This window comes from Lissotriton helveticus, chromosome 9, assembly GCF_964261635.1.
Source record: "Lissotriton helveticus chromosome 9, aLisHel1.1, whole genome shotgun sequence".
Lineage (NCBI taxonomy): Eukaryota > Metazoa > Chordata > Amphibia > Caudata > Salamandridae > Lissotriton > Lissotriton helveticus.
Window position 1 is genome coordinate 1,249,252,825 of NC_136070.1, and position 17,974 is coordinate 1,249,270,798.

The 17,974-nt window shown below is 49.2% G+C and overlaps 1 protein-coding gene across 2 annotated transcripts in view; it reads right to left on the bottom strand.

Moving 5' to 3' along the window:
• The window catches only part of LOC144782429 (solute carrier family 26 member 6-like), a 235,226-nt gene extending 217,947 nt beyond the window's left edge, over nt 1-17,279 (bottom strand). The window contains exon 1 of one of the 2 annotated variants that reach the window (XM_078661782.1): nt 17,183-17,279. The gene's annotated coding sequence lies outside the window, so the exon portion shown is untranslated. Of the gene's footprint in view, nt 1-16,624; nt 16,824-17,182 lie in introns of those variants that run through there. The other variant, XM_078661781.1, reaches the window with a different exon arrangement.
• Nucleotides 17,280-17,974: the final 695 nt, after the last annotated feature.

The following is a 17,974-nucleotide window of genomic DNA, read 5'->3' on the forward strand; positions in this document are numbered from 1 at the left end:
CAAAATCAAATGCCGCGTGGCTCTGGGGTCCGGAACAACAGGAGTCGTTTGAGAACACGAAAGCGGCTCTCTCAGCCGACACCACGCTAGTGTATTTCAACCCTCAAAACGAATCACAGCTGCTTGTAGACGCCAGCCCCACTGGCCTGGGTGCCGTCCTATCACAGCGTCAGCGAGGCGGAGAGTGGGCCCCCGTTGCTTACGCCAGCCGCACCCTCACACCCACTGAACAACGCTACTCCCAGATCGAGCGGGAGGCCATTGCAATTCTGTGGGGGTGCCGCCACTTTCATATCTACCTCTATGGACACCCGTTCTCAGTGGTCACTGATCACAAGCCCCTGATACCACTATTCCAAGGCTCCTCCTCTCGCCCTCCCCCACGGATCGAGAAGTGGGTGCTGCAGCTGCAGGAGTTCCAGTTCACAGTGGAGTACCAGCCTGGCTCGCGCAACCCGGCGGACTATCTGTCGAGGCACGCCCGACCCGTCTCGGATGCCGAAGCAGCCGAAGCAGCCGACACCGAGGAGTATGTCCGACTGATCATCGAGCGGTCAAGACCTCGCCCCATGTCCCTGGACGAGGTGTCGCGCGCCACCAAGGAAGACGATTGCCTCCAGATCGCGATCCAGGCCATAGAGAGCGGTGACTGGAAAACACTCCAGAGCCCAGCTTCGTTCCGCACGCCTGAGGCCCAAACCATCCTGAAGGCGTTCTTTCAAGTCCGGCACGAACTGTCCGTATCTACAGAAGGGTGCCTCCTGCGAGGCCCTCGCCTAGTACTTCCCAGCAGGTTGACCCAGCAAGCCGCGGTCCTTGCACACGGATCACACCAAGGAATTGTCAAGTCCAAGAACAGGCTCCGGAGCAAAGTGTGGTTTCCGGGGTTAGATAAAGCAGTTGAGGAAGTGATCCATCGGTGCCCAGTGTGTCTAGCGACGAGCCTCCCAAACCCTCCGGCGCCCATCGTGACCGAAGATGGCCCCACATCCCCGTGGGTGCGAGTGAGCGCGGACTTCGGCAGCCTCCCGGGAGGCAAGTACATGCTTGTAGTGGTAGATGACTTCTCCCGCTACCCAGAAGTGGAGATTGTGTCGTCGACGGCTACGTGGGAAGTCATACCTAAATTTGAGAAGATACTGGCCACCCATGGGCTCGTGAGCGAGGTCCGCACCGACAACGGACCCCCCTTTAACGGCAATGAATTCACGGAATACCTCCAAAGCCATGGTATCAAGCACAGACGGATCACCCCCCGGTGGCCCCAGGCCAATGGAGAGGTCGAGCGCCTAATGAGGACTTTGAACAAAACTATACAAATTGCGGTTGTGGACGGCCAATGTCTGGAGCTAGCCATCTACCAGTTCCTCAGAGAATACCGTTTGACCCCCCACTGTACTACAGGAGTCTCCCCAAGCCGACTTTCCTTCAATAGAGTCGTGGCAGATACCATCCCGCACCACCCGGCATGGGAACAGGCCACACCCCCACAGAACCGGTCCATGGAACAGCGCACCAAAACAAATCAGGAAGCGTCCCGACGAAGACGAGCAATGGATAGGCCGGTTCAAGTCGGGAGCAGGGTTCTGGTAAAGGACCGCCACCCCGGAGGGAAATTCCGAATGCCTTTTGAGCTGGATCCGTGGACAGTGACAGAGGTAAACGGAACCATGATCACAGCCACCAGAGCTGGCGAGTCTGTCACCAGGAATGTATCGTTTTTCAAGCAGGTGCCTGAAGAGAACATAGACTATGACCAAGATGAGTGGCACCCGACCACTCCTCATCAGCTCCCAAGTTCGGCGGATGTCAGTGCCGCAGCCAGCCAAGCAGAGAACAATAATCCCGGCATGCAAGTCGCTCAGAGACCCGCAGAAGACCCCACTGGTCAAGAGACTAGAGACTCGGATGGGTCACCTGCAGCCACCGGCGAGAGTCGAAGTCAGACAAGGTACAGCCTACGTCCATGCCCGAAGCCGTCTCAGAGGTACCGTGACTTTGTAGCACAATGCTGGCGTTGAAGAAATCGAGATGGCTGACCCCGCCGAGAACTGAAGTAAGAATGTTTTGTTTTGAAGTTAAAAAAAATGTTATCCCATGTTTGCAGGTTGACCAGAGACTATACCAGATACAATTGGTGAACTTTCACATGGACGTTGGTTCTCTCATGCCTCACCATGGTCGCCGACCAGAGAGTATATGAACAATAGACTGTGGCTCCTAACTGTTTTGTATGGTCCTGTTTCTCCCCTAGGTAAAGGAGGAATGTAGTGTTGCTGCAGCGGGGCGTACCACTGCAGCACACGCCCCCTCCCATTTGTTCCTGTGCATCCCCCCCCTGGGACGTGCAGGGTCTTTGGTTTGCCCTAACGTGAGCGCCGTTGCGCTCCCCTTCTGAATAAATAGCCCAGAGCCCTGGGCGTGGTCAGTGAGAAACTAGCCACCACCACAACTGCACGTGTCCCAGTGTGTCTCTTGTTCAGGCCTACACCGGGACACTACAGGTGCAACAGAAGCGCCAGCACATTGCAGCTCCCTGACCGCTGCGCGACCACCTCAGTATCCTGGATCCCCGCAGATGCAGCGGTCCTGTGGCGGTCCGACTGCCCAACTCTTAATACTTCGGGCAGGCCCGCAGTGTGGAAAAAAGTGCTCAAATTCATTGCAAAGCTGTATTTAAATTCTGACCTATTTTGAACAATGTTTCTGTCCCAAAATGCTTCGTGTGCTGCTAATTTCCCCCAAACACTACTTGAACGACACTTCCATTATTCCTATTTAAACCTGGGTTCACTGCTTTCCAGCTTTACTGACTGAAGGTTTTTTTAATAGATGCAGTAAACATATGAGAAATTACTAAAGGGGCCCCTGTCACCTACCTGTGAAATTCTATTGTCTTAGACCAAAGTTACGAGCCAAACGTGCTACAAAATGAACGGTATTGTACTTGGCTTTCCAAGTGTTTCTTGGGTAAAACATATTCATGTTCTACCCAAGGATCCTTAGATTAACAGTTCAATATAATGTAAATCTCACAACAATAAAATAGCTTTTCTAACACAATTCTACTGGAGAGCCCACTCCACCAAACCTCATTCACATTGTTGTCATTGCAACGGGCCAGTCCCCCAAAATATATCCTCCTAGCTGTGGGATTGTGGGTCCAATATAGATGGTATAAAAGACCCGTATGAAAGGAACTGGGATACCAGCTTAACCAGGAGATGCCGCCAGGCTACTCTTCCAATCAAAGTAAAAAGTCCTAGTATTGTACGTTTTTCCTGTCCAGTGAGATGATAGTAGTCATTATGAGAAAAAGATCGGTGCACATTATGTGCCACTCTAGACCGAGCTCATAGCGACGGAGTCTGGGTCACCACTGTAGATCTCACAGCTGTCCACAGCACGGGTACGCTCCACTGAGGCTTGCTGGGGACATCACTGTTCCAGTATTTGTAATCTGTGGTGATGATGGATTAGGAGGGAGGACGTAACTTTGACCCTTTCTTGAGATACTCTCTCTGGAGCCCCCTCTAAGACTGCCACTGAGCTTGAGGAGCAACCAGCAGCCCCAGATCCAACTGGGTCAGCATCTGGCACTCAAGGGATACTGTGCGCACAAGGTACTTCAGATGAAACTACACCCAAGGCCCATCTCATTGTTGCCATGTCTGAGTAAAATTGCAGAGAAACTAGTTAAAACCCAACTCAATGAATTCATGCAAGAATCTAACATCTTACACCCTAAGCAATCAGGTTTCAGATCTGGCCATTCATCAGAATCCGTACTACTCCATACCACCGAGACCTTAAAGATTGCCCTGGATCAGGGTAAGGGTACGGTACTGGTTCTGTTGGACTTATCAGCGGTGTTTGACACGGTCTCTCATGACATCTTGAGAAATAGGCTTGCGCACAGTGGAATCACGAATAAAGCACTGGCCTGGAACACTTTTTTTTTTTTAGAAAACTGGCATCAGATTGTAACATTGGGAAGTTACAAATCGGGAGAAAAATGGTGGTCATCAGGGGTTCCTCAGGGTTCGTCCCCGAGCCAAACCAACCCTTTTCAAGCTTTACATGGCACCATTTCTTTTTCTGATGGATACTTACAATGTTGAATTCATTGCTTATGCAGATGACACTCAACTAACCCTCACCCTCGATAAAAACTCTACAGTGGCGGAAGTAAAGTTTCACCACTGTTTAACAGCAGTGATGGATTGGATGAAACTGAATCATCTTAAATGTAACAGCACTAAAACAGAGTTTATGCTTGCGGGGGGAGGGGGGGGGGAGGTGTTGGATTTAAAACCCAACACCTTCCCTAGTGTCCGCACAGACTGGAGTTGGAATAGTAAATTATACTATTCCAACATCCAGCGCCCCTCCCCCCCGCAAGTCGTTGTTCCGACTTGCGGAGTAATGGTATGCGGAATCAGAACGCGGTTGTTGTAACATCCGCATTGTGATTCCCTGCGGGGAGAAATACAGCGGGATAGCATCAGACATTCGCTGCCGTTGTTTGTTATATTAAGGGTATTTGTAGAGTCCACGACCAGCACTAGGAGAGTATCCTGGAGCTGACAGGCAGGGGGTGAGTGGATGAGCAAGGGACGAGACTAGGTGAAGAGCCACAACTTCCATTTCTTGCAAAACCCAAGAATTGAGGAGGAGGCTCTGATATGCAGGGGTAGGTCATTCCAGGCTTAAGGAGTGGGGTAGGAGAACGCCTACTCTACAAAGAGTAAATGCACAATGGGCCAAGTAGTGAGGCCGCTGAGAGACTGGACCAGGTGTAAACCTCCTTGTTAGCTGGTGCCTCAGATTCCTTAGATGAACCCGGGGCACAGGAGAGTAGCGCAATAGTTGGACTGACGGGCTATAGGCACTGACTCAGCAACGGGTTGGTGTCGCTCAGAGGTTCTTCATTCCCTCAAACCGCTCTGAGAGATGGAGTGTCCTTAGAGCCATTGGTGCCTCCTTGGAATGCAGACATAGAGCAGCAAGTTAGCAGGCCTGGTGGGTCACCCAAGTCCTGGGTGGGTGTTTGCACCTGTGCTGGTAGTCTTCCAGGTAGCAAATGGAAATAGCACAATGAGTTAGGAGTCTTGGCAACCCAGCCCTCTTCAGTTAATCTGAAGGTGGCTATGGAAGGCCACCCGCCCACTAGAGACCAGCATGCCCCGCAGTGCCCTCGCATGAGAAGGTCCTTCACTTTCCACTGAGCCCAGGGTGCGATCCAGTCCAGAAAGCCTCTGGGACCAGGTATGGGCAACCTGGTTGATACCAGCTTAAAACATAACAGAGGAACCCCTTGGTGTTCTCCCAGTGTCACTACTGCAGCCCCTGATCAAGTGCAAGGCCAGAGTGAGTCAGAGCCCTGCTTATTGAGTGCACGTTGTATGTGTCCAGGCAGGGTCCGGGTGGCCTCTAGTCATCCCCCAAAAGTGACATCCTGATTCAATTCCCCCGCCTTAGGAGCAGAACCAGCACCTGTATGGTGTCATGTGTACCTTCCAATAAGAGTCTGTGCTGGCTGAAAGCACTATACTTGCTTGTGGTAGTTGTGTGAGGGGTCAGAAAGCGGGTTAGACCGCGGGTGGGGAAGCATCCGTGGGACACCTTGTTTCTGGTCCTGTCTACTTCACAAATCATTACTGCCAGGAATCCCGAACCAAACCCAACTGAAGCAAACAGAGCCCACAACTCCCAGAATGCACTGATTTGTTAATTGAAAGTCTGGAACTGAAGACAAGGAGCTTGATTTAGAGGATGGCATGGAGATGGGCGAGCCAACAAATTAGCAGGGAGAGCCGAGTCAAGGGGATGACTGATCTTAGAACATGTGCACAAGCCGAACCCTGAACATTTTACTATGTAAATTATCCAACAAACATCACATAAAATATGATAAAGGCCCAAATTATTATAGAGCAACAGTATTGTCTATTAAATCAGATACAATAGGTTTTTGTACTACTAGCATTCTGAACTCTCATATTTTAAAGTGCTTTCATACAAGATACCGAAAGTAAAGGAGCTATGGTAATCTAAAACGTCCCTTACACATATATGATTTTTTTTTTAAATAAACAATGGTCCCTCACAACACGTATGGAAATAGAAGTTAATATAGAAATCCAATGAGATCTATATGGGTCTGTAAATGGTGGTGCAAGCACTCCTGTGTTTAAACAGGGAAGTTAATCAAATTCACAAAGTTCTGCATGCAGATCGGGTATCGCTCACTGGTGCAAAAGAGTCTCTATAAAACACGACGGCGTCTCCCCAGGGGGGGCGTCCCCTCAGTGCACAGCAATATCTCCAAACGAGTGGAGTAATTCCATTCAAAATGCTTTACCGCATATGGATTTCATCAATTGAATTTATTGTTTTTTCATATATTCCTTTTTCTTAGTTTTTTGTAAGCAAACCTGCTTTGATTCAACAGAGGAAACAATTATTTTCTGAATAACAATATTGTTTGGGTCCCAATTAATCAGTCCCAATGCATTTCGGGCTCTAGGGGCCCTTCATCAGGGGAATTTCAGTATCTGTTTGAGTGGAGGCCAAAGGGGCTGGGTTACCAACAATGTAAAGATATAGTCTATAGCCGAGGTCGCCCTATGCGAATCTCCAGTCACCTGACAAAGTCCACTTTCACTTTCTATTTTTCACGCTGCGTCTTGACTGAGACGTTTTAAACACTGGCGTCCTACAGCCAGTTGATTCCGACTATGGTAACTTCGGTTATCTTTGGTGTTTAACCACGAGGTGAGCGTTTGCTCAATTCTGTGTATATTTGTTTTATTCTATATGTATATATGTTTCTTGAATGTTCCATTTCAGACCCTCTAGGTCATGATACGCGGATTGCAGCAGGTTACTATCTTAGCTTGATGTTCCATTGCTCGCCTTCAGCATGGGTAATTAGGAGCTCATTAAGATGGCGGGCATCAGTCTGCCGCCATCATAGCGGTGCTGGTACCGCCCGCCAGACGTGTGGCGGTCCCACCAGCCCAATTAGGATGCGCACACCAGTATGGCAGGAGCATCCTGGCCTTTTAACATAGCGGACGGTGCTGCTGGCTGCAGTACCGTTCGCAATAGTAAAATGATGTGCATTTCCATGCACAACATGGCAGGCACCACGCGGTGCTTGCCACATTGTGCATTGAAATGTAGGGGGTACCACCCCAGTGCACCTACACCCTCCCCCCACACAGAGGGGGCCCACAATGGGCCCCCAAACCCAATCTCTGCCAGCCTATACATGGCAGCATCGCCACCATGGAAAGGCCACTACCAGGACACATACTAATATGGCAGACGGTGCCTACTAGGCCCTGCCACCATATTAGTGGCCCTGCTCCGCCCGCCAGGCAATTGGTGCGGTTGCCACCGGCGAAAAAGCGGCGGACGGACTTTGTATCCGCTGCGATACTCACCGCCATCCTATTATGGTGGAGGGTAAATCCCAATGTGATGGCGGAACGATCGCCACCGCTGGCCCGGTGGTGCCGATCGTTCCGCCATCGTAATGAGCCCCTTAGTCACTGAAGGCATACGCCGTATGTCTCAACCGGTTTAATGATTGTTTTTGCACTTCTTTCACTTCACTTCTTTCATTTGTCCCAGAGCTCTGTCACAGACACAGCATGGGGAGATAAACTGCTTGGATCACGGTTTACTGTAAACATACAGCACAGTGAAAAACTTTCATATTTAGTGGACCTGCTTGCCCTATATTATGGCAACACAGTTTATTAATTGAAGGGCATGTTACGGCTTGAACGCACAACCATCATCATGCGTCAAGAGACTCTATGCTCCGTCACCACCACGATAACGCCACTCCTACTCTTACCTCCCTCTGCATGAAACGGAGGCATTTCCATTTTACTTTCCGTTTTAACTTCACTTTTTTGTTGAGTTGGGTTGAGTAATTTCTTGCTCGTTTTATTCATGTGCATATACTTGCATGTCTGTCATCACACGAGTGAAACAGGTTTTCTGCAAAACGACCCACACACAATATAGACTATATTTATACATTGTTGGTAACCCAGTCCTTTTGAGCTTCACTCACACAGATACTGAATATTCCCCTGATGAAGGGCCCCTGGAGCCTGAAATGTATTGGGACTGACCAATTAGGACCCAAACAATTTTGTTATTCAGTAAATCATTTTTTGCTCTGTGGAATCAAACAAGTTTGCTTACAACAAACTACGAAAGAGGAATTTAAGAAAAAACAAGGAATTCAATTGATGAAATCCATACACGTGAAAACGTTTTGAATGGAATTACTCCACTCGTTTGGAGACATTGATGTGCACTGAGGGGACGTCTCCCCTAGGGGGGGACACCGTTGTGATCTATATGGGTCTGCCCATCTGGGCAAATAATCTTTAATACATATTAAAATTAAACAAACCGTAAATATTCAAGTGGGGACACACACAACCTAAAGGGAGAAAAAGGGTCAGGCATTTACAGACGCTTGGGTTTGAAGTATATAATCTTCCAAGCAAATGCGTAAAGCAACACCGTAAACACAATCCAATGAAAGAGACAATAATGATTGTGTCAAGGTGTGCTAATCCTGTGCTTAAAAACTTTACTGCAGAAATGGCAAAAGGCTTTGTCCCTTTCTATCTCGACGTGGATGGCACTGTGATAATCCTATGCTTAAAATCTTTGCTGTAGAAATGGCAAAAGACTTTGTGTCCCTTTCTATCTCGACGTGGATGGCACTGTGCTAATTCTATGCTTAAAATCTTTGCTGTAGAAATGGCAAAAGACTTTGTGTCCCTTTCTATCTCGACGTGGATGGCACTGTGCTAATCCTATGCTTTAAAACTTTGCAGTAGAAATGGCAAAAGACGTTGTCCCTTTCTATCTCGACGTGGATGCCACTACGCCAATCCTATGCTTAAAGACTTTGATAGAAATGCAGATATTTGAGGTGAGCAGATTCAGAGGGTCTCTGGTGTGGAGAATGCTCCATACTGGAGCTGCTTTCCGCCTACACCTGGGAACTATCCAGAGTTCTCTGCTTCTTTTTTGTGTAATTTAGGAGTCACTCTATGCCTGAAAGGGTATTATTTTGACTTATACTGGGTGCTCCCTTGTGTCTGGACAAAGCTAAACCTCTCTGAAGAGCTATAATGATAGCAAAACACTGTCAAGTGTTGCTTTTAATCATTTCAGGTTGGCATTTTACCAATTCAAAGCTTTAATCATGTGCCTGGAGTGGTAAAAGGGGTTTTTTCATTTTACATTGTGGCACGGATGGCTCTGTGCTAAACCTATGCTTAAATACTTTGCTGTAGAAATGACAAAAGACTTTGTCCCTTTCTATCTCAGCCTGGACGGCACTGTGCTAATCCTTTTCTTAAAGATTTTGATAGAAAAGCAGACATTTGAGGTGAGCAGATCTGTAGTATCACTGTTGTTGCAGGGTGCTCTATACAGGAGCTGCTCTCCAAGGGCGTAAGAGACACTATGTGTCTAGGGGGGACAAGGACAACCTTTTGGACTTTCCAGTGACCCGATACAAATCGACTACGGTTTGAGAACTGTACACTCCGCTAAACGAATACAAACGCATAGTTTTGTGGTTAACCATTGATAAAGGCAGGCATATAGTCACAGTTTGCAAGTATGCTTTAATTGTTATTTACATTCAGAAAGTAATTAGACCAAATGTGAAAAAAAACATGTTTTTGAATCCTACATTGTCATGCACCAAGCAAACAAAGGTGGGACGAAAAAGGAAAAATAAACTGAATGCTCTTTGCGACATTCCTAAACCTCAAATGCAATTGGCTTAATATTGGAGTGTATTGGAGACAGGCTACAAGCACACAGAGCTGTAAGAGCAGAGAAATGTCCACTTTGTAAAAGTGGCATATCTAAAATCGTAATATGAAATCAAACCTTACCAGTAAAGAGATTTATCGTTGCCATTCCAAAGATGCAAAACATGGTACAGATACTCCTTTCTAAAAAGGAATTACAGCTCAAAAGAGTATATTGAAGAATTCCCAATTGTAATCTATGAGAGGAGTAGGCCTCACAGAAGTGAAAAATGAATGTAGGTGTTTTTCACTACAAGGACATGCAAAACTTAAAAAGTACATAGCCTACCTTTTAGCAACATAGCGTCCTGCCCTATGGGCTACCTAGGACCTACCTTAGGGGTGACTTATGTGCAATAAAAGAAAAGTTTATGGGGTGGCAAGGAGTTTTTAATACCAAGTTGACATGGCAGTAAAACTGCACCCACAGGCTCTGCAGTAGCAGGCCTGAGACATGTTTTAAGGGGTACTTGTATGGGTGGCACAATCCGTGCTGCAGACCCACTAATAGTATTTAATTTACAGGCCCTGGGTCTATGGTATATTACTGTACGGGGTACTTACAAGTAAATTAAACATGCCAGTTGTGTATACACCAATGTTACCATGTTTAGAGGAGAAGCACATGACTTTAGCACTGGTCAGCAATGGTAAAGTGCTCAGAGTCCTAAGGCCAAAAAAGAAAATCTGCACAAAGAGGAGGTAAGCAGGCAAACAGTTTGGCCTAAGGCTGGAATGTTTAATAGTATGGTATAGGATTTTGTGTGTCTGTTTGAGTATTGTAGACAGTTGTATCCCATGTGGAAGCCCCTGGTTTAGCAGGGCACAAGAAGGAGAGCAAGATTCGTTTCTCAAACACTGGAAGTTTATCGCCTGCTTTCCTGTGACTGGAGAGTGAATAAACCCTTAATGCATCGCAAAGTATACAGCACAATACAGAAACTTTTGTTGTCTAATAAATGAGAAGCGTTATTGAAGATGGATGTGCGAGTGAAGAGTGCACTCAAACTGCATTATCGTGCACAAAGATATAAGAAGCCCTATGAGATGAATTTGCAATAAGAATTAGCCTTGTGTGGGATGCTAAAAAAATGGGATGTACAGTGTTTTTGTGAAAGAGAGATGCTTACCAATGTAAAAAGGCCTGCTGTGCGAGACATGTATGAGATGCTCACAGAAGATAGGTATAGTGAGATATGCAGAATGAGGTGTGTGGCAAAGCTCGGATATGAGGTGTAAGTGATGAACATCAGAAACTTACTGTTTGATGTGTGTGAAGCTTACACATGAATTAAGTGGGTGGAAAGTCACAAATGAGTAATGCATGCAATGCACTAAAGCACAAAAACTCTGTTATAAGGGAGGCTCACAAAAACTATAAAATGTTCAAAACAAGCAAATAGGCCTCGGGCTAGGATTATTCAAGCCACAATATTGAGCATTTAATTGAAACAATGATTGAAGCATGGAGGCCTTGCTCAAGACTCTGCCGCTCTGAGAGTGAGTTCTTGCCTGCTGTGCCCCTGATCGCCGCTGTCTGGAGTGAGTGAACTGTTGTCACTATTCTGTACTGTGCTTAATCTTACTTTGTGCTCTGTTCCGGTTGTGTCAATTGTACTTGGTGCCCTTTTTATTTTTTCCGTTTTCGCTCTGTTGCCGTCTCTGCCCTCACGTCGTCCCCTCCCCCTTTTCTCTTGTGTATCTCTGCCCAATCCCGCCACTGCGTCCCTGCTGCCCAGCTCCCTTGCGTCCCATTCACCGCCCCGCCTCCTAGCTGATCCTCCCTCCCTCCCAGCCTTAAATGGCGGCCGCGCAGCGGGCACGCCGCTGGCATGCCTGAGGCAAGCCCGTCTGCGCCTGTCCACGTCTGGACCATGCCCAGCACCAGAACCCCGCGACCCCGCGACCGCCACGTAGCCAGACTCCGATACAACGCCAACACACTCCACGCACTCAACACCGGCCGAGACTACAGCTGCCTCCAGGCCGCCCCGAAACGCACCCATGGACCCTTCTCCTGCCGCACATGCAGCTTCACCTGCCACAGAGCCACCAAACCACTAAGGACCGGACCCAACCACCTCTGCTGCACACTCCTCAACACCCGCTCTGCACGCAAGCACGCCGTCGAACACTGGGACCTGCTCGACACCACCGCCCCAGACGTCGCCTTCCTAACCAAGACCTGGTGGAACAGCCCCTCGGCACCTGACATTGCCATAGCCATCCCGGACGGCTACAAGATCGCCCCCAGAGACTGCACCAACGGACTCGGTGGGGGAATCGCCATCGTCCATAAATCCACCCTCAACGTCTCCACCCACTCGGACGACACCCTCAGCACCGCCGAACACATGCACTTCAGGATCCACACCGACCCTAACACCACCCTCAGAGGAACCCTCATCTACAGACCCCCCCTGTACCCCTGCCACAGTTCAGCAACACCATCGCCGACTTCGTCAGCACCCACGGACTCGCCTCCACGGACTACATCCTCCTCGGGGACCTGAACTACCACCTCGAGAACAACAACGACGCCAACTCCACCACCCTGATCGACAACCTCGCCAAACTTGGCTTCAGACAGCTCGTCACCGCACCCACCCACGCCACTGGCCACACGCTCGATCCCATCTTCTCCACGAGCAACCACGTCTCCTTCGACCACACCATTGAACTCCACTGGACTGACCACCGCTGCATCCACTTCACCTACAAGAAGCCCACCATGCACAATAGCATCCAACAACCGCCCCGAAGGCACTGGAGCAAAATCACCGAGGACCAGCTGGCCGCCACCCTCGCCCTGAATGCTCCCACCAACCACACCGACCCCGACGACGACGCCTGCAACTGCAGACAATGGATCGACGACTGCGCCAACACCCTCGCCCCACTCAAGAAGCCTACCAACAACCGCACCACCTGGTTCACCGAAGAACTCCAGGTCTCCAAACGCACTTGCCGGAGACCGGAGGAAAAATGGCTCCATGAACGAACACCGGAGAGCCACGCAGACCACAAGGACGCCACCTGAAAACACCACCATCTCATCAGACTCACCAAGAGAGCTGCCTTCAAAGCCCGCCTAGACAACAACGCACACAACAGCAAAGAGCTCTTCAGCATCGTGAAGGAACTCTCCAACCCCAGCGCCAATGCCAATGACATCCCGCCCTCACAAGAACTCTGCGACTCACTGGCCACCTTCTTCCACCGCAAGATCACAGACATCCACAACAGCTTCAACACAACGACCCCCCCGGCATCACCAGACCCCACCCCACCCGCAAACCTCACCCGCATCAAACGCCTGACATCCTGGACCTACGTCAACGACGACGAAACATGCAAGAGCATGAACTCCATCCACTCAGGATCACCGTCAGACCCCTGACCCCACCACATATTAAACAATGCCGACGCCACCATCGCACCCCAACTTCGGAAAGTGATCAACACCTCCTTCAAGACTACCACTTTCTGGGAAAGCTGGAAAGACGCCGAAATCAACGCCCTTCTCAAGAAACCCAAGGCGGACCCCAGGGAGCTCAAGAACTTCCGGTCCATCTCCCTGCTCCCGTTCCCGGCGAAGGTCATGGAGAAAATCGTCAACACCCAACTGACCAGACAACCCGAGGACAACATCCTGGAGCCGTCCCAGTCTGGATTCCGCAGAAACCACAGCACTGAGACAGCCCTCATCGCCGCCACAGACGACATGAGGGCCCAGCTGGACAATTGCGAAACATCAGCCCTCATCCTCCTGGACATGTCAGCCGCCTACAACACGGTCTGCCACCATACCCTAAAGACATGCCTCCAAGAAGCCAGAATTCAAGAGAGGGCCCTGGACTGGACCACATCCTTCCTCTCCGACAGAACCCAGAGCTTCCGCCTCCCTCCCTTCCGATCCGAAGCCACCAACATCATCTGCGGCGTACCCCACAGATCTTCCCTCAGCCCAACGCCATTCAACGTCTACATGGCCCCCCTCGCCAATGTCACCCGACAGCACGACCTCACCATCATCTCCTACACCGACGACACCCAGCTCATCCTCTCACTCACCAAGGACCCGCACACCGCCAAATCCAACCTCCACGAGGGCATGACTGCCGTCGCCGAATGGATGAGAAACAGCCGACTGAAGCTGAACTCAGACAAGACGGAGGTCCTCATCCTCGGATTCTCCCCCTCGCCTGGGACGACTCCTGGTGGTCGGCCACACTGGGAACACCACCGACACCCACCGACCATGTAGGATTCATCCTAGACTCCTCCCTCTCCATGTCAAAACAGGTCAACGCCGTCTCCTCCTCCTGCTACAACACCCTCCGCATGCTTCACAGGATCTACAAGTGGATCCCCACCGAAACAAGACGGACAGTGACACAGGCCCTCGTCAGCAGTAGGCTGGACTACGGCAACACTCTCTACGCAGGTATCCCAGCCAAGCACCTACAATGCCTACAACGTATCCTAAACGCCTCCGCCCGACTGATCCTCGACGTCCCCTGCCGCAGCCATATCACTCCACACCTGAGGGACCTACACTGGCTCCCCGTCGACAAGAGGATCACTTTCAAGCTGCTCACCCACGCACACAAGGCACTCCACAACAACGCACCAGCCTACCTCAACAGCAGACTCAGCTTCTACACCCCCCCCGCCAGCTCTGCTCTGCCAGCCTCGCCCTTGCCGCCGTCCCCTGCATCCAGCGCACAACCACCGGCGGAAGATCCTTCTCCTTCCTCGCCGCCAAGACCTGGAACTCCCTCCCCACCCACCTGCGGCAGACCCAAGACCTGCTCACCTTCAGAAAACTCCTCAAGACCTGGCTCTTCGACCGGTAGCGGCGCTGCCTGCACCCCTCCCCCCCACCCCCCCCCCCCAGCGCCTTGAGACCCTCACGGGTATGTAGTGCGCTTTATAAATACAGTGATTGATTGATTAAGACCTCGCATATGTTAAGCAGGTCTATCATGAGTAAATTAGAGCGTGTTACAATATTTAACAAATTAGAGTTTGCGTTGGAGTTGTGCAAAAAAAGTGATGCAGCACCGGTGCAAGATATAGGTATCCACTTATACATTTATTTATTAAAACTCTGCCAGAAAGGAATTGGCAAAAAGGAGAAAGGTGTCAATATATCTGTTCTGCTTAACTGGTTACAGTCTGCATTTTAAAATATCTTATTGGTGTTAAGGCACCTGCTGCATAGATCGTTATGTACCCAGTACATCTCAGGAAATTATAATAATGGCAAGATAACTCTGGAGGTTAATGCTGTTGCTGGAGAGACAGGTCTTTTGTCTAGTACCAGTTTCGAATCAATATAGCAGAGAGGGTTAATATGTCTCACGCAAAGCATATCATATGATATACAGATGACGGATTTTTTTTATGTAGATGGGTAAGTGGGTTACTGCTTTTATCACAGAAATCCTTTAGTTACTTGCAATTCATAAATTGTAATCCTTCTCATATAGCAAAGAGAATTATAAAGGAAAGGACATGTGAAACCGACACCTTGTAACCCTCACTATCATATGTAACACATCCTGTAAATTGATTTACATACATATAGTTGTCAATATATAATGTGTATGTGTGATTTAAGGAGCCCCGACATCCTGGATTGGGTTGGGTTGGGTAGCGATATAAAACAAATCAAACAGAATAGTGACGTTCAAATAGATGTTTGTGTAAATATTAGGACAGACCAACACATCTGACACAATGTACTGCGCAAGATTTGTGCTTAGACTATGTCTGATTATAATTGTTATCATGTTCCAGAGCAAGGTCTGGAGGGATATATCCCCGAGTCCCCCACACTTCCTACGCCCATGCTGCTCACCACCTAAACTTGGGAACTACCCAGAGTTCTCTGATTCTTTTTTTGCATAGTTTATGTGTTACTCTATGCCTGAAAGAGTATATATATATATATATATATATAAATATTTATATAGTCATAGACATAGAAATAGGGCCAAATGTTGACGCTGCGCTGACCAGTGCCAACATCTAGTCCCCTTTTTGTGTCAATGGCTGTCCTGATTTTTTTTTGTTCTAAATATCTGGTCATCCTAGGCAAGTCTGGGGACCGCACAAAGATCCGCCAGGGGGGAACTTGTGGTGATCGTCCCCCGAAAGGTAAATTCAGTGACTCTAACGTGCAGGTAAACATTCCCAATATTCTTAACAACACTAGTCCTGTGGGTATTAAAAATATACAACCCATTTTGGGGCCACATTTCCAGGTCACAGGTGGTGGCAGACATTCTACTTCTGGCACTTGAGGGATACTGGGCACAAAAGGTACTTGATAACAGGTCAGAGATCTCAAAAGAAGGTGAATTTTCCACTAACGGTAATGGCCAAAAAAGACCCCAAAGACGGACAGAAAGAAATCCCACCAGCAAAACCTGATCATGCATGCCAACAGACCCGATTCAGGCGGGAGACTCTCGATTTCTGAAGCAAAACCATGGCTTTCATTGGTGTGGCTGTCTCCTGCCTCATATTGCCTCTACTTAAATATGTCAGTGGGGGAAATACAGTTTCCCGATAATGTTTTTTTAAGTGTCCCACTTTCCTCTTCTAATGTACATGTGTGCCTGGCGGGTGCCCCACTGATAGGTTACCGTCTGGCAGAATCGTCACGCTGTACGCTAAGAAACAGAATGGGATCTTACGAGTGAGTGGATATACACGTAGCGCCCACTCGATCGCCTCGAAGCACTTACGAGTATTCTCGGTGGAGGATCGGTGCCTGGGCTTTGTCCACAAGAAGGCAGGCTCGCACGTGCACCGCAGTGTGCCGAAAACCAGGCAGTGGGGAAAGCTCTCCGCGTCTGGTTTCCTTTTCCCTCTGACCTTTTCTAGGGCTACTACTTTCTGACTCGGCATGAGTCGCTTATTTGTGGCTGGGGTGTTTTGCAACTGACACGTGACCGTCCGAAGTCACGTGACCGTTTCAGGTACTCGTGGCTCTCTGGAGCCAGCTGTCAGTGTTTTGTGTTTTCCGATTTGCCACCCCAATCGTATTCTGGGAATCGTGAAACTACAGGTCCCAGAATGCAAAGTTCTCTCGACTCAGGAGCTGAAAAGGTTAACGGAGTTCTGCCGCACACTGCACGGAGAATACTCAGTAGTCGTGTTAAAACACCAAGCTTTGTTCCAGGACTAAATAATTTGTAAATTGCAAAAGGAAAACCCGCCCAAATTCAACACAGATTGAGGCATGGTAGGAACGGGGTAGGACCCACGCGGGGCGAATAAAGTCGATTTTCTGCGTTCTGTACCTGAACCGCAGCTTCCGTCTTCTCGGCGCTCGGAAGGTGTTATCACCTTTGTGACAAGCACTCCAGGACGTGGAGAGGACCTTCCCGCCCCTCCCAGGCCTGCCCCGCGCTCGCTGACTTAAAGGGCCAATGTTTCCCTGGAATCCTTCCAGCCAAGCCTGTTTTATTGCTCCCAAGCGCCTCGCCCTTCACGCTCCTCGGCTGCCTAGCAGGCAACGCTCCACGCCACGTGCGGGCCTGGCCTTTCAGACACAAGAAAACTGCACAGTTTAACTTCTTTCGTATTAACTGTGAAATGGAGGGTTCAGAAAGAATGCAAGGTGTAGTCGGCTACAAAACCAGAAAAGGCACATCCTAGGCTCATGAAACACACCATGGGTGATGATGGGAGGCTGCTTGCAATATGTCTAACCAGTGGCAATAGCTCAGGGTATCATTCCAATCCATTGTTCTTCTGCTCACTACGCCACCTCAGATTGGACCTAGCCATATGCCAATCAGCTTTGACCCTGCCACCTCAGTTTGGACCTAGCCATATGCAAATCAGCTTTGACCCTGCCACCTCAGATTGGACCTAGCCATATGCAAATCAGCTTTGACCCTGCCACCTCAGTTTGGACCTAGCCATATGCAAATCAGCTTTGACCCTGCCACCTCAGATTGGACCTAGCCATATGCAAATCAGCTTTAACCCTGCTCCTCATGGGAGCAGTCCAGCCCGAACTGCCAAGCCTGGCCCTCCTTGAAACAGAACACAAGCAGCCTAGGACCTATCTTGCCCTAGTTATGGGC